The 26,071-nt window shown below is 41.7% G+C and overlaps 1 protein-coding gene and 1 pseudogene across 4 annotated transcripts in view; both read right to left on the bottom strand.

The window, feature by feature from the left end:
• MCC (MCC regulator of Wnt signaling pathway) overlaps window positions 1–26,071 on the bottom strand; it is a 320,126-nt gene that overhangs the window by 127,500 nt on the left and 166,555 nt on the right. The window lies entirely within an intron of this gene.
• LOC140705151 (U1 spliceosomal RNA) lies at window positions 12,091–12,245 on the bottom strand (annotated as a pseudogene).

Raw genomic sequence — 26,071 nt, 5'->3', positions numbered from 1 at the left:
AGACAAAACCAATTTCCAGGTACTAATCCGTAGTTGCAATAACACCACACTTAGAAACGGATTTCTCTCTTAAAGACATGCTGAGCTATTTTGCTCTGATCCAATTACACTATAAGTAAAATGAAAAGGGAATAAGGAACACCTGGAAAAACCTCCTCTCAAGTCTCCTCCTTTAAAAAATAAACAACTCAAGAGTAATCACACTGACCTGGAAAGAAATTTTGACATCACAAATAGATCACGCTGCAGCCTCAAGTCAATGGCTGTGCTGAACAGCCAGCTTCTTGCTCCTGTTCCTCTGGAAACACTGTAGCTACCAACAGCACAGTGAGAATTAGGCACAAATGGATATGCAGCAAAACAGTCTATGTTAATTTACTTTCCCTACAGAACAGGTTTTCAAGATTACATCAATCCTTGGAAGAAGCCATTCAATTTTTTTACAGCTGTGATAAATATAATGGACTCAAGCTGCTCTAAAGAGATTTCTCAATCAGAAAACTCTTTCAAAACACTCTACATCTAGACAGCCGGAAATCAGTTTTCTTCTGCAAGATTGACATGCTATGCTAGAGTTTACAGGCTAACCAAATGCCAGCCCCCCCCCCAAAAGATCAACTGCCTGTCCTATGGAATTCTAAATATTCTGTTCATAAGACATTCCTGATGTTTGAAGATGTTTCAAGATGGAGTAGATAAATTGGTAGAAAGGTAGAAGAGTGAATTAAACAAAAATTTTCACAGAGACCTTACTTTGCAATGCCAAATAAAGACGCTGCATCTTTATTATCTGAAACTAAATTGCACTTGACAGCATGCTTTCTAATTGGTACCGTACTTACCTGACCCACATAGCCACAGTGACAAAGTATTGTAAATCTAGTGGTGGAATGTGTATTGGAGGGTAAGGAATCTTTATTTCATTTTCTTTCCACTTGTGATTAACAAACTGAAGTCAGTTTGTAGACCACACCTGAAATGAGGTAGCACAGATTAAATCACATTAATGTATACACTATTTGTCTTCCTCTTCAGCTCCCGCCAGTTCTCATTTGGTTGGAATGAATTCAGACCAGTTCTGAAGAGGAAGCTACTTTGGGGGAAACCCACCCCTCCCTGTTCACCTCTTCTGAGAGAAAAACAATGGGAAAGTTGTGAAAAGATGGTAGACGTGAGTGAGTGAACAAACACAAGTAAGTATGCTCTGAAAGTGTGTGAGAAGGGAGTGGAGACAGGCACTCTGTTTACAGCCAATGAAGAGAAAGTAAGATAAATAACTCATTCTGCCTAATTTTGTTTTATGAAACTTTTAAAATGTGAGAATTCTATTCAGAGGTTTACATTTTCCCCATGAAACTGACCTGTGCTAATCATCCTTCGCTGCTGTTGTGCTAGGCAAGGCTGCATAGGAAAACTAATCCTTTGGACATCTCAGAATGCAGGATGCAGATCACAAAGAGGCAGTGCCAATGTGGCTGCAGTTGGGATTTTGAAATGTATTTGTTTATATCCTAAGCACTGCTGAATCACTCTAGAGCAGGATTCAGTGTGTCAGCAAAATAAAGAGAATCATTTAAAAGTACACACAATATTTCAATATTCTGTTCTTTCACAAATGGAATTTGCCAGGCACAGCCCTGGAAATATACTGGCTTGGATGGTAGTACACAAGCAATAATATCATTGATATTCCCTTCCCTTGTCTGGAAAAACTTCCTTGGCTCTGCTCCAAGCAAGCTGAACAAGGCTGAACAGGCATCTTTACTTCCTTATTTAACTTCAACAAAAAACTCCACCCTATCCAAGGATTTGCTGAAATTAATATGTAACTTCAATTTGCTTCCATAATATTTCTAAGCTGAACTGTGTTAAGACCAATGGATGAAAGTTAATTCTGAGTATCAGGGTGTGAGTATCAGTTGTCTAGCACTGTACGTAAATGTTGATTCATAATGTATTTTGGAGATGGAATTGCTTCAGAAATTACAGATGTCCTACCAGCCACATCCCTCATCACAGGGTGATGGCCACTTTTTGAGAGGTGCCAGCCATGCGAAATGAAGTTAGTTTAGGCTTTCCTTTCCCTTTCACCTAGGAAAACATCATCTTTTACCCTTCTTTATGTCCATCTGCTATTAAAAGAAGAGAAAGATCAGTAAAAGAAATGGGCAAACCTCAATCATCCCAATCATGTCTCAAATTGGGCATCACAGTTTAACAATGGCTTATCTATCAAGGAAATGCTTCAGGCTTGTAAACCTTTATGCCCTCCACATCCTGATTCTCAATAACCACCACATGCTGTTGCATCCAAAATCTGTTACAGCAGAATTTCTGAGCACATCTGATATCTATTGCCCCCTCCCCAAACCTATAGTTGATTTTAACGTAGATATCACATCAAACTACATTTAGCATAATGCAGCGTAATGTTTTCTTGGGTGTTGCAACTCTTGGTTTGTTTCAGAAACTGTAATAAGCTGTTATGTTTCCTTGTCAGAACTGAGTCAATATATTGTACAGATTCAACTTCTACATGTGAATTGCAAAAAAGGAGAGATGTTTCCTTACTGGAATTGACACAAGAAAATCAGAACTTATTTTATTAAAAGGATATATTTTAATAGTAACAGTGATTTTAAAAAAAAGGTTCCCCTTGACAATTTTTTTTTGTCCAGTCGTGTCCGACTCTAGGGGGCGGCGCTCATCCCGCTCTTCAAGCCATAGAGCCAGCGTTTGTCCAAAGACAATCTTTCCGTGGTCACATGGCCAGTGTGATTTAGACACGGAATGCTGTTTACCTTCCCACCGAGGTGGTCCCTATTTATCTACTTGCATTTGCATGCTTTCGAACCGCTAGGTTGGTGGGAGCTGGGACAAGCGATGGGTGCTCATTCCGTTGCGTGGATTCGATCTTACGACTGCCGGATCTTCTGACCCTGCAGCACAGGCTTCTGCGGTTTAGCCCACAGCGCCACCACGTCCCTCAACAGTGAGTCAAGGATGAATTTAAATCAAGTTTGTATAATATGTGGCACTGCAACTTACAAATACCTCATTTTTGCTTTGCCCAGCTTTGCATCATTTTCAAAGTGAGCGCTGTCACATTTAAACAGTGCAAGTTATTGTCCCAATCAAGGTTCTCTCTAAGCTGTGCATGAGTGACTCTGTCTCCCTCTGTGTAACAATCACATTCAACCCCTTTGGTTCCAGTTGTGACAGAACCCTGTGCGCATGCAGGGGTGAAGCCGTGTGCAAGAGAGGCAGAGCCCCACCCAGCCGGGCTGAAAATTAGAAGGTATGTTGATCACAATCTAACTCACAATAAATATTAAAATAAACCAAGGATATTGATATCTTTTGTACAAGCAGATATTTGCTAAAGCAAAATATGTAAGAATATTTCCCATTTTCTCTCTGTGATGGCATTCATTTTCCACTATTATCTGCCTAAATTCTGAATGGGTGGGGAAGCAGAGGAAGTAGGCGTTCTGATTAAGATTACAATTTCTAAATAAGAATTCTCCACTCTTGATTTAACAAATTATCTTCATACAATGGGGTCTCTACTTAAGAACTTAATCCGTATTGGAAGGTGGTTCTCAAGTTGAAAAGTTCTTATGTTGAATCTGCATTTCCCATAGGAATGCATTGAAAACCATTTAATCCGTATCTGCTCTTTTCCGTCCATAGAAACTACAGTGGAACCTCTACTTAAGAACTTAGTCCGTTTTGGAATGGTGTTCTTAAGTTGAAACATTCTTAAGTTGAAGCAAAATTTCCCATAGGAATGGACTGAAAACCAATTAATCCGTTCTGGCTGTTTTTTTGTTATGTAGAGGTGCGTTCGTACATTGAAGCCAAAGCTAGTTAATACGTACTCTACCACTAGGGGGAGATTTTTTTTTAACCTAAGATGATCTAAGGTTAAAAAAAGAGCAGCAAATTTTTTTTTCCTGTTCTTATCTTGGATTTCTGTTCTCAAGTAGAAGCAAAATTTAGCAAATGGAGCTGTTCTTAAATTGGATTATTCTTAAGTAGGGACGTTCTTAAGTAGAGACCCCACTGTACTGTGTTCAGTACTATGATGAATCAGATTCAGTGCCCTCTATCATTGGAAAAAATATATCACTCATTATTAAGCTTCCTCATTCCAGACAGTCTACTGCATAGGTTCTTAATTTGTGGTCCATGGACCCCAAATGGCCACAATGTCCTCACAGGGGGTCTGTGAAGGCTTGAAGAGATTTTATGATCTTTTGCAGTTAAGAAAGAAAGAAAGAAAGAAAGAAAGAACGAACGAACGAACGAAATCTTAATTTCAGTTATTTGTTTGTGTAAAACTTGGCTTTTCTAAACTATTGCCTCGGCCTCCATTAAAAACAAACAAAAGGAAATGTCGGTTATGAAAATATCTGTTTGAGAGCATATAAATGTTTGCTATTTCTGCACACAGTGAAAACATGCAAGTGAATGATGCTGAGAGAAAGCATGTGATATTTCTTGGTACTGCACAGATAGAAGCACTGGGAAGAGAGAGTCAGAGTCACTTAGTGTCAGTTTGAGTGTTCGAATGGACTTTGTGATTGTGTTTCTTCAATTACTGCTAATAAAACCATTTGGATATTGTCAGGTAAAATAACTTTTCAATATTATCACAGTGAATTTCATAACAATGCCAAGTCTCAGAATGAATCACTGGCTGAATTTGAAACGTAAAAGAACTGATGATGTTGATGAAGGTGCATCCTGTTCAGAGCAAAAGGAAGCTTCTTCCAATCACCTTAAAAATGAAGATTTGAAGACCCTTGAGGAGAAACTTTAAATAAGTATTTGGTGCACTTTAGGGTTTTAAATCTTGAGTTAAATCTTGGTGGTCTGTGACAACAGAAGATATTTAAAGGGAGTGTGTGGTAAATAAAAGATGAAGAACCGCTGGTCTACAGTACTTGAAGGGTGAGTAAACAATACTTAATTTGTTGCTGCTTTAGTTTGTCAGATCTATGCTTTAGGACAGTATTCTCCTACTGGGCAATTTCCAGACAGTACCAACTGAAATGTAGTTCAAAGTAGAAAGTGTTATGTTGAGGGAGCCAATTTAAACAAAATGAGCCAATTTTAAGGGACAAAGAACAAAACGTCTCCACAAAACAAGTTATGCCTCAGGACAATCTACTGCTGAGGCACACCAATTTCTTTCAAAACAACCCATAGTTGTTCATGATCCACAAATCAAATGCTTTGCTGTAGCCCATAAAGCATAGAGTAATCTTCTGAATTTTTTTGGTGTGTTCTCATAACCTGTAGATATTTGCAATATGATCTTGAGTGTCTCTTCCTTTCCAGAACCCATCTTGAACAGTCAGGCATTTCTTGCTCCACATATAATGAAAACGGCTTTGTTACAGCATCTGGCACATCACTTTCCTTGCACTGGAAATTAAACATTGGTTCAATAGTTACTGCATTCCTTGGCATCTCCTGATGACTGGAATGTATATTTAACACTGCCAGACTGTGGACCACTGTTTTGTTTTCCATATTGGCTGACATATTCTTGTTAGGATTTCAACAGATTCAGTCTCTATGGCTTGAAATAGTTTTACTGGTATTCCATCTACCCCTGATTTATTTCTTCCAAGTGATTTCAGAGCAGTTATCAATTTCACTTTTTCACGGTTAGCTACATGTGAAATCACATAATCCCCTATCAGTATACATAGGAGAAAGTAGCCATTGCTGCCTTATTTGGGCCCTTCAAAATCTTAGGAGCTGGGTTCAAAAAAAAAGGAAGTATCACTTTTGATTAAGGAGACAAAACTTTAGGAGGAATGCCTTCTCTGTTTTTATTCATCACATAAAGTTACATAACATTACAAATCTTTTAATAAGTAAGATTCAGCCATGGAAGTTATCACTTAATATTAATGTACCAAAGTAATAAAATAAAAAGATGAAAAAGTGGAACTTCAGAGTAAGGTACCATGTGTAAATTATAGATGCTGTGATATACAGTATGTTATGCCTCTCAACACTGTAAAATATCTGTATGGGTTTGATGACCTCTCACTACCTGAGAAAGAGCTCTTTGAGAACACAATTCTGTGCTTACAGACACTGACATGGCTGTAAATTCAATTAATGTTACAGGAACATAAATTGTGAATTTTGCAGGCTGCCCACATAGGACTGTAAATCTTAAAAGGAGAAGCATGCTGCAACACCTTTTCATCTGCTGTAAGTATTTTATTATGGTGAACTGCTATGATAAAAAAAACCCGAAACAGAACAAAAGTTACACCAGAGACTGTTCAACTATGAGAAAAATCATTTATTGCTTTGCCCTATGAACCTTTCTTCTATGAGCTTATTTATCAGGAGGTGTGTCAGGCTTGAAACCTAAAGGTATGCTGTGATCCATTATGAGCTTTCTGAACAGCCAAGCAATATATTCTGCATCCACTTTGATAATTCAGCACAATAAAACCCCAGTTAGCCTCCTGGAATTGCTGAAGTTTTCAATTTCTAGAATTTTATTGAACTAAAATCAGAATGAGGCTGGCATACTGATCACTGGCTCTACACATTTTAATAAAGACTGTCAACTTTGCAGATTTTTTGAAATCCTGTTGGTAGAACAATAAAATTTGGCACACACTGTAGACTAGAATTCATCTTCTTACAAGGGTTTGGGCTACGTTGAGCAAACGTTTATATATGTCTCCTGTAAAATAGTTCCCTTTTAGTTTGAAGGGATTTTGTTGTGTGTTATCAAGTCAATTTATGACAATCCTGTCCAGGGTTTTCTAGGTAGCCAATCCTCAGAAGTTATTTACTATTCCTTTGCCAAAGGCAACATAGGTTGGCTTTTCTCCCAGGAGGAACAGTGTGGAATCAAACTCCCAACCTCTGGCTCCACAGCCAGATGCCTAAATGATTTACTCTCAGTAAATTGGCATAAGATGCATAACCAAACATAGGGTATCTAGTAAAGGGGCACAGCATTACAACTTTACTTGACTCTGAACCACTGGAAAGCAGATTCCAATTAATGTCTCATCAAATATACAGTAAACCTGATTTTCTGTTAATGGGTCTCCAAATTCTTATTTATTTATTTGATTTATATCCCGCCCATCTAGTAGATTCTACCACTCTGGGCGGCTAACAACAACATATACAATTAAAACAATATAAATCATTGACATCATAGCAACAAAACATTCCAAAAAATGATAAATAATTGTGATAAATAATTGTGATGACTAGCTTCTTGTGAATAAAGTGCACGGATCATTCCCTCTAAACACTTTCAGGTCATTGTAGTGTCATTGCAGTGATGGAGAAAAGTGGGATTCACAGAACAGGCACAAGCTAGGGTGCAACAGGTAAAATGGAGTATCACATAAATACAAGCATATTTTCTATAGTCTACAATAAACTACACAAGTGTTACTCAAAAACATGATACTGTCTTGCTATAATTGCTGTGAATTGTTCCCGGCTTTAGATCTACGAAAAGGTAACCATCAAGAAGAGTGGAACAAATAATATGGCCTCAATACAAAAGAAGTAAAACAAGATGAAAATCCCATATTAATGTAAAAGTCACATTTTTAGGAAGGTATCCTATATAGATTCCACTAACGGCTAGTAGACAAATGACTATCTGATTGGACACTATGATTAATCCTGGTTTCAAAACTGAGTTTTTAAGATTGAAGGAACACTATATAAACAGACAATATTCAATGCAGAACACTTCCACCCACAGTAAATATCAACTTTATGTTTCAAATTATTAGAAGGCTTATGAGGCTATGAAGGCATCGTGCTAAGCCACTGCTAGGGAAACTGGTTAGAAAAAGGGGGTCAACTGTATTTCTGCAGAATGTGGACATATGTTCAAAAGTGGAAGTGACCGTTCTGCTTTACACCCCTGAAACATGTCCCAGTGTAGGGTTGAACACTATTGCACCCAACATCACTAAATGTTTGACAAGTTGACCTTTATGGAAACTCCCAGTTCACAGATGTATACAGTACTTTTAAAAATGGATGCCCCTGCTACAGTGGCCACTGGGATCTTCCCTGGCACCTGAAAAGGCCTTCTAGACCCATAGTTTTTTCACCATTTCAAATATGTGGCTTAGAAGTATAAAGGGGCAAGGACAGCATACAACCACTGCTGTATGATAAAGCAAGTGGGAAGTGGGTGGGCGGGGGTGGGAGGAAGAAGAACAGGCAAGACCTCTGTGTGAGTGTGTGCATCTCTGGGATGTGCAACAATGGTGTGCATGGTTGATGATCAAGCACAAGGAATTCTGAAAAATATAAATGACTACCAATCATTGAGCAAACGACTGACAACTGCCAAACCAGTTGATATGTATTCTTAGATGCTTTTAGAATAAAGATAAAAAAGATTTTTTTAAAGGAAACACTCTCTCCATCTTCCATGCTGCAGAGATATAGGAAAAGTATTTATTTCTTGCAAAAGTATCATTTGAAAGCACAGGGTGACAAAGGATAAGAAAAACGGAGTAGGTGAAGCAAAGACAACAAGCAGAGCAATACAGTTGCGATTGGAAGCCTTATAGGAGTGGGTTTTAAAAAAAAGTCATTTACTCAGTATTCTCTAACCAACAGGGTTGAGATCTGTAAAACAACTTTGGCAAAATAAATAAGAATGGATAAAATCCAGTAGTGTACGCACAATGAATCAGTAGGAAGTTAGTGAACCAACTCTTCCATAAATTCTACTGATTCAGCAGGTTTCTCTAGCTGTGACGTACTACTAGATTTCAGCCAATGAGTACTCTTCTTGGAAGACCAAACAGATTTCTGTACTAGAACTGTCAGAATTTACTACAGGATTAAGTCAGTCCCCAAATTATAATCAAATGCAAAACAAACAAACAAAAAAACACACACAAAAACAAAAAAAAGCAACTAAACAAATTAATGGTTAGACATCACTGATTTTCTGATCACATGTTCTACTAATGCCTAGTAGGCTATTCTATTGTCACAGCACTCTCAAACATTTCAAGTTTATACACACTGTGAACGTGTAAAGGAAGGATGAACATTACTTCCTGATGTAGGAACTGAAGTACGATTTTGAAAAGAGATTATACTCATGGAACCTCCCCCACCAGCTACTACAAAATTAGAGTTTTTAAAAAATGGTATGTTGCTTTTTCTAAAAAGTATTATATTCATAGTGTAAATGTTTGTTATAACCATTTTAAAAATTTATTTAATCTGTCCAACTGAGGCAAAAAGTAGTCCAAACACAGCTTTTATTGTAAGTACAAGATATTGTCATAGAATCACAGAATAACTGAGTTGAAAGGGGTCTATAAGGTCATCCAATTCAACCTCCTGCTCAATGCAGCACTCCAATTCAAACAAGAACTGACAGATGATTGTCCAATTTTCTCTTGAATACCTCCAGCATTAGAGCGCTATTCTATTATATTTATCCAGAATTAGATGGAAGAAAAATCTATACTACAATTATAATATCTGAGAGTATCTAAAACATGTCTAATATGCTTGTAGAAAAAAGTGTGTGTGAAGCAGGAAAATATTCCAGCAGTTTATTCTGACAAACCAGCCAGGGGTTGTTGTTTATTTTAAATGCATATCTCATCTATGCTTGAACTATATGCGCTCATTTAGGGGTACATGAAATGGTCCCAGAGAAGAACAATGTATAAACCAAATGCTAAGCCCATACAAATGGCAGTATTTTTCAAAATCAAGCAGGCAGGTATGTCAGATGGAAACTGAAATACAGATATAGCTAGCTTATCATAGTTCCAGCTTGTTCACATTTCATGCAAGGCCCTGTGGTCATTTCAGAATACCCTGTTTTCCATTATAAATTAATCATAGGAGCAGCATGGTCTGTTGTCAGGCACCATGGAAATACAATTTGTCTGACAAACCAAATTCTTCCCATCTTTTTTTTTAAGCAGGTTACTTTATGTTCTTCTTCACAAAGCAGCTATCAGGAGGGAAATTTTTATTCTACAAAGCATTAGAAATATAGACATTTTCCATTTTTAACAGCAGCTCATATTGCTCTATAAAATGTGGCTGGTCTCAGACTGTAATAAAGTTTTATTCTATTCTATTCTATAAAATGAAAAAAAGGTTGATGATGATGATGAAGATGAATAATAATAATAATAATAATAATAATAATAATAATAATAATAATAATAATAATAATAATAATAATAATAATAATAATAATAATATTTATACCCCGCCTATCTAGTCATTTCGACCACTCTAGGCGGCTTATGACATAAAACATAACAAGTTCAAGAAAAATTTATAACAATTAATTAATTAAATGATTTTGCAATGGGAAAAATACAAAATAAATCAAATAAAGAGAAAAAAATGGGAATCATAAGATGGGAATCATGACCTTATAAAAAGACACACAGGAACTGATTGTCTAGTTAAATGTTTTTGTAACAACCTTTTAAGCTACTAGCCTAATAGGAATTACTACAAATATTATTTTTGAGGATATGTAATGAACATATTTTTTCCAAATCACCTGATCTCTGGAATACCACCTTTAAAAAACATTTAACATCACATCCAGCAATAAAGTTGGACTTCTTGTTAAGGGGCTATTTACACATCGCAAGTACAAGAAGTAATGGAACCACAAGCAGCTTGAGGGGTAATTTTGAGCACAGAAATATCAGAAAGAAGGGAGTGGTTAATCTAACATTTCAAATTGTCCCTTTGAGATAACTTCCATTCCCCTGTGGCACAGTGATCAATGCTTCTGAACAAGCGATTTCAATCCTGTGAAGGGAAATCCCTTGTACACGGAAACAGGCTTGGGAAAATGTAGTTGATGAAATGGCTACACCAGTTCACTTCAGTGGAGTCTTATAGTTTAACATACTTTCAGCAGAATAGGTTTTGTGAAAAGCTTATGCCACAATGAATGAGCTGCTGCAAGAGCACAGCACCCATTTCTCATACTTACCCTGTATATATTATTAAGAGCCAGGGATGGGGACTCAAATTGTGGGACTCACTATCAAGTTGGATTTAAGCCGCACTGGTGACTTGACTTGACTTGACTTGGTTCCTCCACCACCACCACCACCATGACTCAAACTCAACTTGCGACTCAGCTTATCTTTAATAAGGATGCAGACTTGGGTCTTGGAACTCAGGACTTCATACCAAAGACTTGCCAACATCCCTGTTGGTGCACATTCTACTATTCTTACCAGTGTACAGAACATCAACATGTGGAAAAGTCCTCAGGCACACTGCCTGGATCAAGAACCCAATGCTTTCAGTTCTACATAAGATCAACATCTTTCACATACCCTTCCAAAATTGGGGAAGTGGAGACAAATATTACAAATTGTTGTGTTTGCTTCCTGTAAAATATAATTTCCTTGGATCTATATATTACCTCCTGAGTGGCAGAACTATGAAAAATTGTAGAGAACAAACAATATATTTTATAAAAATTTTAGCTATCTATTAGACATAAAATGCTGAACTAAACAGTATTGGAGAACCCACTAAAGGTATGGAAAAATTAAAATGATTCTTTGTTCAGAAACTATGTGGAATTTTGAAAATGCCAGCAGCAGCTATAGCTCAGAATAAGCAAACTGAACATCAAGAGATTAAGAAAGGCCACAACGGTCCAAGTTTAGAATGAAACAACTACAGATAATTAATTTTGTTTGGGCAATTCCAACACCAAAAATACATTGGCTAACTGGAGAAAATTACCGTATTTTTCTCCCCCAAATAGTGGGGGAGAAAGTATGTGCATCTTACAGAATGAATACAGTAAAAAAGGGGGTTCAACCACCACCACCCAGAAGCCCCCTACTGCCATGCTGGGAGGCCTCTGAACTGGCACCAGAGACTGCTTGCTGTTTGGACCTCACCATTTTGCACTGCTGGCTTTCCAGGATCTGCTTCCTGGAGCCCACCTGGAAAACCAGCAAGGCTAACAATCCTACGGTAGCAGGCAGTGAAAATAGCCAAGGACCAAAGGGGAAAAAGTAATTCTAGAAAGAACAGGGAAAACCACAAACACAGTCCCCCATTTAGGCAGTTGATTTCCCCACATTTGGGAAAATCACAGGAGTCAGCACATCCAAAGTGCAATAGATGAGCTTTACCATAGGAAAACCACTCTTATAACAATGGTATCTCCCCTGCCAGGTATGAGTTGGAATGTCCCCTAAACCACCTGCCCCTTTCTGTGCCCTGTCCCCCAAAGGCATGGTGACCACCGACTGCATCTCCTGATCACAACAGGGCTGCACAGCCCCAGTCCCGAAAGATGCCAAGAGAGCTACTCAGTGTTTTGGGGTGCCCCACAGGACCCCCATCAGGGGCTGGCTGTTCCTCCCACAATCCTTCAGTGCACAGATATTAGCATACCTAATATGCAGGAAAGGCAGGGAAAGCGGGGAAATTCAAGCTTTCAGTTAGTGAAGAGGCTGCTTGTCTGCTTCCTTGCTAGCAGTTAGAGCTGGGAGAGAGACCTGGGACTGCTGGTATTGTCGTTTTAAAATGCTAAATTTAGTTTAAAAGCTATTTGTTTGGGGTTAGTGCTTGGGTGAAAAGGTGCTCGGTTTGAGTTGAAACCTGCTTGTGTAGAAATGTGCTTGTTTTACTTTAAAAGCTGCTTGCTTTGGGTTAAATCAAAACTGCTTGAGGGAAAATGTGCTCCATTTGAGTTGGAACCTGCTTGTGTAGAAACGTGCATACTTGCTTTAAAAGCTGCCTAGGAAGTGTTCAGACCAGTGCCGATCAGCTGTTAGGTGGGGAGAGGGGAGGGGAAAGGAGCAGAGAAGAGCAGGGAGAAGAGCACAAAATGGCTGCCGGCTGCCTGCTGGCTTTTAGCTGTTTAGGGCTCTCTTTTTTGCTGTTCTGGGGTCTACCAAGGCACTGTGAAGAGCAAGGCTCAGTCTACAATACCTGGTAAGTGAGTTTCTTTTAAGTTTTTTTAAAGTTTCTGACCTTCCCCCCCATAAAAATGCATTAATTAATTTTCAGTGCATTTTTATGGGAAATTTGGATTCAACTTGCAAACTTTTCAACTAGTTCTGGGCATCTAATAGAGAATGTATTTCCAAAGGGTGTTGCAGCAAGGAAACTAACTGTGCCTCGTGACTTCTAACTGGATTACAGTACCTGCTTCCTGATTTCAGCTACTATAGTTCGTATTCAGTTTTTTTGGCTCGTCAAGAACATTGTTCATGGTTAACCTGTTTTGCCTTGCATGCTATAAACGTTCAATTATGTCAGAAAATGGAGATTTGGTCTTATGCTGAGCATGTGCTACTGCTGGTGAATGGGATCAGGTTAAGCTTTGTGTTGTTGTTCTTTTGCATAACCTAAAGAAAATAAGGAAAACCAGCTGTTAAATAGTTTAATTCCACTATTTATCCTCCACACAACTAAAAGGGACCTCTCAATGCAGTGCCAAATCAGACAATCCATTTCTAACATAATATAGACTTGAGCTGTGCTGGGCAGAGTTGCACAACAATCTCATCTGTCATTGAGACATTTCTATAAGCATGGGGAGGAGGTGGATGAAAGGAAATGTAAAATATAGGTAGAGGGGTATAGGTCTTATCACTGGCTGAAAATGGTCTATATTAATGCCACTGTTGACTGCTGTTCACTTTACATGGTTCAAATGTTATTCTCTTATAGTTTATTAAATATTTTATTACACTATTTGGTTCAGAATATATTTTCCCTGTGTTCCTCCTTTAAAACTTAGATACGTCTTAATGTCTTATGGAGCAAAAAATGCGGTACCTACATAGTATCATGTACAAAGCTGCTTGTGGCCAAATGGTGTGTGTACTTTTTGTGCAAGCTCAGTAAACAATCAATCACGTAGAAAGTACACTGTCATGCAAACTGTATGGAAATAACAAAATACTTATCGCGCTTTTTGAAGTAACGCTTTCTAGTTACCACTATACTGTTGCTCAGAATGATGGTGGTGGTTTTTAATTTTGGGGGAAAAATCAAATTATAGTTATATGGGAGATGATGATGATGATGATAATGAGTGTGACACTCTTTAAAAATCAAGCTGGAATATATATTTTTTAAAATGCTGTAATAAAATTACATCAATGTTTAGAACAACTATATTTATTTATTTATTTATTTATTTATTTATTTATTTATTTATTTATTTATTTATTTATTTATTTATTTATTTAATTAATTAATTAATTAATTAATTTATACCCCGCCTATCTGGCCCACCGGACCACTCTAGGCAGCTTCCAAATATAAAATCAAATAATAAAACATAGACAAATACATAATAATCAAACAAGAACAGCAGTAAAGATAAAAAGGAAAAGTAAGAAAAAATCAAGAGTTGGCTGGAGGGAAGGCCTGAATAAACAGCCATGTTTTTAATTGTGTTTTAAAGGTGCCCAGCGTGGGGGCCGCGCGAATCGCCGGAGGGAGATTGTTCCAGAGGCGAGGAGCCACCGCCGAGAAGGCCCGGTTTCGTGTCTTCTCCTTCCGGGCCTCTCTGGGCGTCAGGCTCCTCAGCCTCACCTCCTCACTCGCGCGGGTGATCCGGGTAGACCTTGGTGGGAGGAGGCGTTCCGCCAAATATCGAGGTCCTAAACCATTTAGGGCCTTATAAGTAAGCATTAAAACTTTGAAGTTGACACGGAAACAGATGGGCAGCCAATGCAATGCGGCCAGCATTGGAGAGATGTGTTGATATTTTCTCACTCCTGTAAGGAGCCTGGCCGCTGCATTCTGCACCACCTGAAGTTTCCATGTCAGCCTCAAAGGCAGCCCCAAGTAGAGCGCGTTACAGTGATCTAATCGTGAGATTACGAGCGCATGCACCAAGGTAGTGAGCGCCCCTATGTCAAGATAGGGTCGCAGCCGGGCAATCCGCCAAAGATGGAAAAATGCGGTGCGGACTACCGACGCCACCTGAGTTTCCATGGTGAGCGTCGGGTCCAAATATATGCCAAGGCTGCGGACCCCACTCTTTGCGGCCAAGGTGGTCCCCCCAAATGTGAGAGAGCCACCCAAGCCACCTACCATATATACCAAATGGTGTTAGGCTCATTATTCTAGAACACCCTGCCTTTATAAAAAGATAGACGACCAGCATTCAGAACATCTAAACTGATGAACTTTACATTCTCTTCCCCACTGTCTCAAAACAGCTGGACTTCTTGAACTCTTCCTGTACACTAAACAATGCCCATCAGTACATGAATCTTAATTTCCTATCAATGGCCTTACAATGCAAGCAAATATTTAAAACCCACAAACTTGTGTCCATGGTATCAGTGGAGCCAAGGACTATTTTTTGTGTCACTGTGATGCACAATGGGCAGCGGAAGGATCAGGCAGTTCCAGTGAGTGAGACGGCCCTGGCCAACTACTGGTCTCTCTACCCTTGCCCTGTCAGACCTGGAGGGAGGTTGAGCAGAGAGGTTGAGGGGGAGCTGATAGGGGAATGGAGAAAAGGTGAAATGGGGGTTGAAATGGGGGGAACCCCCTCAAGAGAAGGAGCTTAGTATTCTTCTAAAACCTATTTTGTTGTTGTTTAGTCGTTAGGTTGTGTCTGGCTCTTCGTGACCCCATGGACCAAAGCATGCCAGGCCCTCTTATCTTCAACTGCCTCCTGGAGTTTGGTCAAATCTAAAACCTATGGCATACATTAAATCAAGAGGATTTTTGTGCTGCTGAATAACTCACACACTGAAGCTTGGACACAAACCAGTTAATTACACATCCATTTTAGAGGAGTGCTTGGAGAGGCAAGAATTTTAAATTCAAAGGAAAGGAAATAGATCAGAAAAGAAGGATTTTGTTTCATAAGCCAAGGAAACACAGTGAAAGTTTGGCAGAGGAGATCTTTTTAAAGCCCCCCCCCCCGGGATAGATGACTGATCCCATTTAGAGGATATGGTCTTTAAATCTGAAAGTGAATCTTCCCGGGAAAGCCAGCCAAGTTGCTATCTACCAAGCAAGATGAGTGAGATGAATTACTCCATGAAGGGAACTGAAGAGAGAAAAGGTAAGGCAGAAGACACTATACTTTTGCAACAACTGTCCATTGAACTGGAGACTTATACTGTGTTGCTTCCTTACCAACAGGAAGTCAGCACTTCTAAGGAAAGAAACTGGACACCATTCCACCATATGTTGGTTGCAGATAAGTCTTCCTTATCGCCACCAGGGTTGCATGAATTCTGAAAGTGTCTTTTCTGGGGTATTAATCTGGCCGAGTGTAGGAGTCCCCAAGACCTTCGTCCCGACCCTTGTGGCTATAAAGGAGCATGTTGGGTTGTCTGGGGCTCTCACTTCCTTGGTGAGGGAGGTCCTACAATTTGGGGAGGTCTTGATTGCCCTGCCCGCTGGAGGCACCATGCAGGCCACTCCAAGTAGTGTTGACAAAGATGTTGATGGGAGAGAGTACATGTCATCCTTCGGAGGCAGTGATGAGTGCTTAATTGCTGAATTGTATCAGGGATCAGATGGCTTAGCCCAATGGCTGCACTCAAACAGGGGCACTAAACCCATAAGAGGAAGCACACTGATACCTTAAGAAGTATTGATGAATATTCTCCAAGATTAGGAACATCTGATCCTTAGCTCTGAAGCTAAAGGTGTTATCCTGGTTTCAGGAAGCAAGCCTACGGGCATTGGTAGGGATCAAGGGCATTCGCGTCCATCTTGGGAAGCTGTTCCAAACCGAAAATCCTCTTGGCATGTGTCCACGTGTGTCAACTGAAGGCCTGGCAGTCAGTTATGTTCATACAATCAAGAGCAATCATGATTTGGGGTGGGAGGGAGCCCCTTGTCCCTGCTCCTCCTCCTTTGTTACAGACTTCATGGAAGAAAACCCTGTCTGAATGCAGTGCATTTGACTTGATCTGCTCCAGGTAAGAAGCTCTTTCCGTTCCTGTTAGGTGGGGGTGGAAGGGGCACTGAAGACTTTAGTCTTTTCCAGAAGCATCTTAAGATACAAGAAATCAAAGCCAACCAAGCCTTCAAGCAGCTCAAAGAGCAAGTCCTCTTCACCTATGACTGGTTAGTGACTTTTTCCATTGCAATTCTTTCGGGTGGGTCTCTTTCCTTTTCAGTTTTTTAACAGGTGAATTCAAGAGCACATGATAGACGATACCAGCTCTTCATGATCAGCCACAGAAGTCAAATCTGGTAAGAAAAGTTTTATTGACAATTTATTTCTGTGCGCCTTTATGGAATTATTGGGAACCACTCGTTTCCTGAGACTGCTTTTCACAGATCAGGCAAAACCCAGCAACCGATAATATGCTGTTCACCACGGCAGAGCCTTAATCCTTTGGCAGAGCAGCTGACAGATTGTAACTACAAAGGTTTGAATTCCCAGAGATAAGAAAATGTTCTTAATTGTCATGCAGAAGATACAAATGTTTTTTTTTTAACCAGCATAAGTTAAAAAAGCAATTTCTTAAATTCAGGAAGCAGTTTATGCATCAGGGTTATGGGATGTGTATGGCAAGCGCGCAGTTGCCTCCTCTTTGCCTGTGGTGGCCTTGTTTTCAACTCTGCGGTAAAGGTTCCTCTGCAAGAAGGGAGAAGTCAGAAGTGGAAGATTTATGGCACAGACTTCACTACAGTGGGGTCTTGACTTGAGAACTTAATCCGTATTGGAAGGCGGTTCTCAAGTCAAAAAGTTCTCAAGTCAAATCTGCATTTCCCATAGGAATGCATTGAAAACCATTTGATCCGTATCTGCTCTTTTCCGTCCATAGAAACTAATGGGAAGCTGCTATTCCGCCTTCGACCACTAGAGGGGGATATTTTGGTTCTTTTTTTCTTAGGTCAAGAAAGGTTCAGGGAAGGCAGGGAAAAGACAGCCCAGGCAGTACCAGGCAGTCTGAAGACTCCCAATCCACTCGCTAAACGCTGGGAGGAGTGAGGAAGCAGACAGGCACCCTTTTCACTGGCCAACAGTTAACCGAAAGTTCAAATTTTGCACTTTCCCTGCCTCCCACGTGGGTTTTTTTCAGTTCTTACTCAAATCTAAGTACTTAAGTCAAGTCAATATTTTCCTATGAGAGTGGTTCTTAAGTCAAAATGTTCTTAACTCAAGTCGTTCTTAAGTCAAGACCCCACTGTACTTCTCTGCAAGGTTTTTCTTTTCCTGAGAGAACACTTCTCTCAGGTTTTGCTTTACACCTGCTTGCGTTGTCTAAAAAAAAAAAAAAGGCACTGGTGGTTGGCACTCCTGGCTTCCAGGACGGGGTTCAAATCCCTGCGGTGTCCTTGCTTAAAACCCAATGCAGTTGGTGCATCTACCGTGTTTCCCCGATAATAAGACCTATCCCGAAAATAAGCCCTCCCCTTACTGTGTAAGATTCCTCTAAAATAAGCCCTCCCCTGAAAACAAGCCCTATTGAGATTGATTTTCGTGCCCTCGCGAGGGGAGGCTGCGGAGCCGCAGGAGCCTCCATGCCTGCCGCTGGGGGCTGAGCAAAGGCGTCTCTGGGCGGCGGCGGCCGGAGGCCCCTTCCGAGCCATGGGGTTCAGGTGTCTTTATGGTTAGCCAGAACTGATAGGTTCAGGGTCTGTGCTTTATTTAAAGGTGTTCTGTGTGAACCAAACTGGTGTATGTATGATTGAGACTAAGCCACGTTACTGTATCTTATTCACTTGATCATTTTATTTTCCCTGTGTGTTATTTAAATAAACCTTATTCCTTTATTTGTTAAAAATCCATCCCTGGTCTGTGTGACTTCTTACAGGGAATGGTTGGTGGCAGCTTAGTGAAACTGTGGCATATCCCAGTAGGTCTGGGGTTGTCACATTGATTGGTGTCCAGCGTGTGGGATACGACTGGTCCAGTTGTCCAGTGGTCCAGCAAAACCTTGGCAAGTGTGCCCAGAGCAAGGGGGGTCTAGTCAGGGACAATCTGAGAGCGCGTAGGTAGTCTTCTAGGCTTACCTCACGGGGAGGTAGGCTAGTGGAAGAACGTGTGACCTCAGATTGGTGGGACTAGATTAGGGAGCTCTGAGGCAACCTGTTTTGGCGGGAAAAGGCTGAGGCAAAGCTGAGTGAAGTAGCAGTGATCTAGCTTGTCTGCTGAGAGGCAGTTGCAAGTTAGTGCTGAAAGAACAGCAGCAATCTATAGAAGGCTGGTTCTGAGGCAAAAGAGGAAAAAAAAGTGGTCGCTTTATTTTGAGGCTTGACTTTTGAAAGCAGCCTGTTCTGGGGGGGGATTATGCCCTTGACTCGAAGCCAAATGGCAGAAATGGGTGAAGTGAGGGAACCCCAGGTGGACCAAGGTTCTGAGGATGAATTTGGCTCAGTGCAGGATGAGAGCACGGGAGAACAGAACCCAGAACTCAGGAAAATGCTCATAGCCCAACAGCATGAATTGAGGGTGAGGGAAATGGAGGAAAGATTAGAGAGAGAAAGAAGGGAGGAAAGGGAAAGGCAAAGACAATTCGAAATAGAGAGAATGGAAAGAGAAGAAAGATTAGAGAGGGAGAGAATGGAAAGAGAAGAAAGATTGGAGAGAGAGAAAATGGCGTTTGAGTTAAGAAAATTGGAACTGATGAATCAGAACAATAATAACAATAGGGATTCTGAGGGAGGCCAATTGTCTAAAACTGACCTGAAGAAATTCCCTGTATACCACAAGGGAGATTGCCCTGAGGTGTTCTTTTCCCTAGTGGAAAGAGCGTTTGTGGACTTCTCAGTAAGGGAAACTGAGAAGATGACCATTATGCGATCTTTAATCAGTGGCAGCCTGGCAGAAGTATATGCAGAGATGCCAGAGGAATTGCTGAGAGATTTCGCAGAGTTTAAAAAGCTGGTGTTTGCCAGACATGGGATAAATGCGGAACAGCTGAGGCAGAGATTCAGGTCACTCACCAAGAAACCAGAGCAGACTTTTACCCAAGTGGGGGCCCAACTGGTGAGGCTGCTAGAGAAATGGCTATCTCAGGAGGGGACAGAGACCTACCAGCAGCTCAAAGACCTGATAGCGCTGGAACAGTTTTATTCAGTCCTGCATGGGGAACTGAAGTTCCAGGTGAGGGAAAGGAAACTGAAATCGGTGGCAGAGGCGGCCGAGATCGCAGATTTTATTTCCCAAATAAGAAAGCCCTTAGGTGAGGGGAAATCTATAAGCAAACCTAAAGAGACCTACAGCAAGTACTCTCAGGGACCAGGGAGAAACCAGCAAGTGGGAGGGGCCCATGGTGAAGGGAAGCCCTCAGACACGAAACCAAGACCTCAGATTTTGGAGGGAAAACCAAAACAAGATGAGAAAGACTCAAAATACAGCAGAAAATGTTATTTCTGTCAAGGAAAGGGCCATCTAATCTCAGAGTGTGAGAAATTAAAGCAGCTAAAAGGAAATGTGCCTCATGATTTGAGTGGAACCAAGCCAAAAGCTGTGTTCTGTGTCCAGAAAGAGCAAAGCTTCTTGCCACTGAGGGAGCCTGTTGCCATGGCTACTCAATCTGGAACAGTTACATTGCTGATCAGGCTGAGGAAAATGGTCCTCTTGTGGAGGTCAAGCGCTGCTTGCTAGTGAGAACAGATTCGCAGTTGTCTGAAACCGCAGGGGTGGACGTAGGAATACTTGACCATCAGTATAGGGGGCTGAGGGATACTTGTTCCCAGGTGACCCTGTGCCATCCAGATATTATTCCTAGGGAGTATATAATCCCAAATGAGAGCATGAAGGTGGCAGGGATTGAGGGACAGGTGATCTCGCTGCCAATAGCTGAGGTACCTGTGAACTTTCAAGGCTGGAGGGGAGTTTGGCGGCTAGCGATTTCATCGACTCTGCCAGCAGCTGTGCTCGTGGGAAATGACCTGGCTGAACATGTAAAACGGGTGCTAGTGATTACACGCTCACAAGCTACCACGGGGACAGTTCAGGGGGGTACTGATGAGCCCGAGACAGAAGCAGAGGGTAGTTCCGAAGCTGTGGTGGAAACCTTAACCACAGACAGCCGATTTGGCCAAGAGCAAAAGGCAGACGCCACTCTCCAAAAGTGTTTTGAACAGGTGACAGACGCCCAGCTAACACCTGAAACCCCAGTGAGATTTCGAGAGGAAAAGGGAATTTTATATAGAGAGACCCTGAGGAATATCTCAAAAGGGGGAGATGGGATCAGAAGTCAGCTGGTGGTACCTGAAAAGTATCGCCCCATGATCTTAAAAAGGGGGCACTCTGACATGTTTGCTGCGCACTTAGGGGTGAACAAAACACAACAGAGAATTACACAGAATTTTTACTGGCCTGAAATAGGGAAGCAGATCAAGGAGTTCTGTAAGCAATGTGATGTGTGTCAGAGGCAGGGGAATAACCGTGACAGGACCAAAGCAAAGTTGTGCCCTTTGCCTGTGATTGACACTCCGTTCAAATGTATAGGGGTGGATATTGTGGGACCTTTGCCCAAGGCCACAAAGAGGGGGAACAGGTTCATTCTCACCATTGTGGACCATGCCACGAGGTACCCTGAAGCCATACCCTTGACTAACATTGAAACCAACACAGTGGCAGATGCCTTGGTGGGGTATATGTCCAGGATGGGATTCGCCTCAGAAATAATCACAGATTTGGGCGCATCGTTTACATCGAAGCTCATGAAACGGTTATGGCAAATCTGTGGAATTAAACACAAGGAAACCACTGCCTATCACCCTGAAAGTAACGGGTTAACGGAGAAGTTCAATGGGACTCTGATGCGCATGAGTAGGGCTTACTTGGCAGAGAATCCAAACAATTGGGACCAGAAGCTGCAATCCCTTTTGTTTGCTTATCGATCAGTGCCACAAGCCAGTACCGGGTTCAGTCCGTTTGAACTCTTGTTTGGGAGAAGGGTGAAAGGGCCCCTTGATTTAATCAAACAAAATTGGGAGCAGATCACCCAGGATGACCCACAAGACGTTGTGACATATATAGACTCTTTAAGGAATGACCTAAAGAGAAACCTAGAGCTAGCAGCAGAGACCCTGCAAGCTCAAAAGGTCAGAAAGAAAGCTTGGGATGACCACAAAGCCAGAGAGAGGCACTTTAACCCAGGGGAGGAAGTGCTGTGGCCTAGGCCCTGCAAAGAGAGCAAGTGTCAGCTGGGTATCCCAGAAACAAAATACTTGGGTCACATAGTAGGGGGAGGAGTGATAAAACCCCTAGAGGCCAAGATAGAAGCAGTTCGTGATTGGCCTAGACCCAACACCAAGAAAAAGGTCAAATCATTTCTTGGGTTGGTGGGCTACTACAGGAAGTTCATCCCGAGGTTTAGCGAGATTGCGGCTCCGCTGACCGATCTGACGAGGAAGAAGACTGATGACCGCATCCCGTGGACCAGCGACTGTGAGGAGGCGTTCCAGAGGTTGAAGGAGGCCCTCATCAACTATCCAGTGCTGCGTGCTCCAGACTTCGACCGGGAGTTCATCATCTACACCGATGCGTCTAACAGCGGGGTAGGAGCAGTTCTTTGCCAGGAGGATGAGAATGGTGACCAACATCCAGTGTCCTACCTGAGTAGGAAACTCCAGAAAGGTGAGAGACATTTGGCAACCGTGGAGAAGGAATGCCTGGCCATAGTCTACGCGATCCAGAAGGCCAAGCCTTACATCTGGCGAAGACATTTTATTCTGTGCACTGACCATTCACCATTGCAATGGTTAAAGACAATGAAAACCCACAATAGCAAACTTATGAGGTGGGCTTTAAACCTGCAAGACTATGACTTTAAAGTGAAGGTGGTCAGAGGGTCAGTGAACTGTGTTGCTGACGCCTTGTCAAGAAGACCTGAAGAATGAAGACGGCGAAAGAAACATGGACTATGTATATATTTTGGTGACCAAAGGTTAAATGTACTTGTTTATTAAGCATACCTGGTTTGTATGAATAAAGGTAACTTGATGTATTGTAAATGGTAAATGTTTAAATGCCTAATTGATATGTTTATCCTAAAGTAAGTATGGTATTATATGTTAATGTATAACTGTTTTTGTATATTTTGGATCCAGGTTGTTTTTTGGAGAAAAGCACTTTAGCTTTCCCCCTACAAAACAACTTATAAAGAGGGGAGGTGTTACATACAGCACTGATGTTACCTGTCTGTCATGGGTTTGGAGGGAAAGTTCCATCCTATGGGGAGTGGAAGGCGGGACATCAGGAGGAGGGGCTGTACTGTATATATATGTGGAGCGTGTGTGGAGAGCTGAAGGAGAAGCTGGCTGGGAAGAAGAAGCTGGTGTGGGAGTCTGTGTGTCAGACAGGGTACTACTGTGTGTCAGTCAGTACCAACCTGATAGGTTCAGGTGTCTTTATGGTTAGCCAGAACTGGTAGGTTCAGGGTCTGTGCTTTATTTAAAGGTGTTCTGTGTGAACCAAACTGGTGTATGTATGATTGAGACTAAGCCACGTTACTGTATCTTATTCACTTGATCATTTTATTTTCCCTGTGTGTTATTTAAATAAACCTTATTCCTTTATTTGTTAAAAATCCATCCCTGGTCTGTGTGACTTCTTACAGGGAATGGTTGGTGGCAGCTTAGTGAAACTGTGGCATATCCCAGTAGGTCTGGGGTTGTCACACTGCCCATCTACGTACTGTAGCAGCCCCGCCGTCCCATAGCCGGGCAGCGAAAGGAGGGCAGGTGGGCGAGGGCAGGCGGGGCGGCGGTCGGCGCAGGCTCAGCAAGAAAGGCGCGCCTGGGCGAGAGAAAGCACGGACCGGCCGGGCCAGCCTTCCAGCTCCCGGGAGCAGCAGCAGCAGCAGGAGCCGGCCGGCTCCTCAAGAGGAATTGCCGGCTTCCCATAGCGAGCAGGGGCGGCAGGAGATTCCTTCCTCCCCCCACCCACCTCACCCTCCGGCCGGCTTCCGAAGGACCAACAAGGGCGAGATGAGATTGATTTTCGCGCTCTCGGTAAGCGAGGGGAGGGCGCAAAAACGCTGTGCTCGGCCATTTCGGCTATCAATGTTCATTAAAATAAGCCCTCCCCTGAAAATAAGCCCTCTGGTGTTTTTCTGTCCCCCAAAAATAATAAGACAGTGTCTTATTATCGGGGAAACACGGTATTTGGTCTCCTTATATCTATTTGTTCCAGTTCAAATTATTTATTTATTTATTTATTTAGTTTTTCATTTGCTCTTCTTGCTTGTACGACCAAAGGCAGCTTACAGTACAGGCTTTTAGAAAGATGCATCTAAATCCCCTACAACAAATTACACTGATTTTAACATTATTAAATAAGCTCGCACAATAGAGCCAAATTAACACAGTCCAGAAGCCCTTAAAAAAAAGAAATATAGCATCTTCCATTAAAAAAATACAATTATTTTGGACTATAAGACACACTTTTTCCTCCAAAGAAAGTGGGGGGGGGGAAAGTGTGTGCGCCTTATGGAGTGCATACGGTAAAAAGGGTGCAATTTAAATTCTAACTGTAGGTGGCGTAAGAGGCTGGTTCTTGGTAGCTCTTTCACCCCAACAGTTAGGAAAAAGCTGCAGAGGAAGGCCAGGAAGGCTCCCAGAGGTCTATGGGGGGTGGGGTGGTGATTTCAGCTTGCTAGGCCCATGGGGGTGGTGGAGGAAGATGGCTGGGAAGGGAAGGGAAGATGGCAGTTTTGACCCTTCCCAGCCGTTTTCCACCCCCCAAGGGCTTAGCAGGCCAAAATCGCCACCTTCCCTTCCCTTCCCAGCTATCTTCCACCACCCCCACATGCCTAGCAGGTTGAAATTGCCACCTTCCCTTACTTTCCCAGTCATCTTCCACACACACCCCCCGCCGAAATCACCACTTTCCCTTCCCTTCCCAGCCATCTTCCACCACCACCCCACGGGCCTAGCAGGCCGAAATTGCCAGAATATTTTTTTCCTGTTTTGCTCCCCTAAAAATTAGGTGCATCTTAGGCAGAGCAGCAACTTATGGAGCGAAAAATACGGTAATTCCATTAAGCACAGTACACCTTTCTAGAAAGCAAAACACCCACTTTCTTGTTCCCAGTTCCTTCACATATTCCAACAAAGCTTCCTCTACTGCCTAGGACATCCAATCTCGCTATTTTCGGCATTCTATTTTATTTGTTAGTTCAAATCTAGAAAAGCAGCTCAAGAACCCTCACCAACGAAAAGTTAAAAAAATACAAATGTCATCATATCACCAGCAATTACTGTACAGACTGATTCTTATGCCTTCCCGAAGCTGGACTAGATATTTCCTGTATAAGACACAATACGACAACAAAGAGAGAAAAGAGTTTATACTGTAGTTTGTCAAACAGGGCAGTGAGACTGCTAGGAAGTCAGTAAGGTAATCTCTAGACGCCCAAGTGAAATGGGGAAAACCCAGTTTTAGTGGCATGGGGTGGCCATGAAAAAGGCAGAAGGGATAGTTTTTGGATAACGTCAGGACTATTTGAGGGCACATTTATTTGCTCCAGGGAAACGGAGATCTAAATGTCTTCATTACATTTTGGTTGGACGTATTTAGAAATTCAGGCTAAACTAAATATGGGATATATTCTTATACAGAATATGGGATACATGTAAGCCTCTAAAACCTGCAGTGTTTTGCCCTCTTAACTAGCGAGGACTCTCACACACCAGAGTCTTCACTAGTTTTACCAACCATGCTTGCTTTGAGATCTGCACCACCTGCGCTCTACCAATTGTTTGGTTTGTTTCATCACCCACAGATCTTCAAGGAGAATTACAGGCTCCATTATACTGGAGTGGGAACTTGGGAGCCGCTGTATTTACCATCCTTTCTATTCAAGGTAAGACCAAGGCTCAATTGCATCACCAGCCATGTCAGCCACAAATTTCCCCGGAATATTCAGTAATCTTTTGGAGTCAGGAATCTTTTGGATTCCATAGTCGCCAAAGATGGAACATTTTAGCGGGTCCCTGCCCTTGCAAGATTACATGAAAACATAATCAGTACAATGAGCTGACCAGAGGCCGAATGAAAGAGCAGCATTTTTAAACAACCCCCAAAAAATGATTTTGATTAGTA

This window comes from Pogona vitticeps, chromosome 2, assembly GCF_051106095.1.
Source record: "Pogona vitticeps strain Pit_001003342236 chromosome 2, PviZW2.1, whole genome shotgun sequence".
NCBI lineage: Eukaryota > Metazoa > Chordata > Lepidosauria > Squamata > Agamidae > Pogona > Pogona vitticeps.
This window is presented reverse-complemented; position numbering and strand designations above follow the sequence as displayed.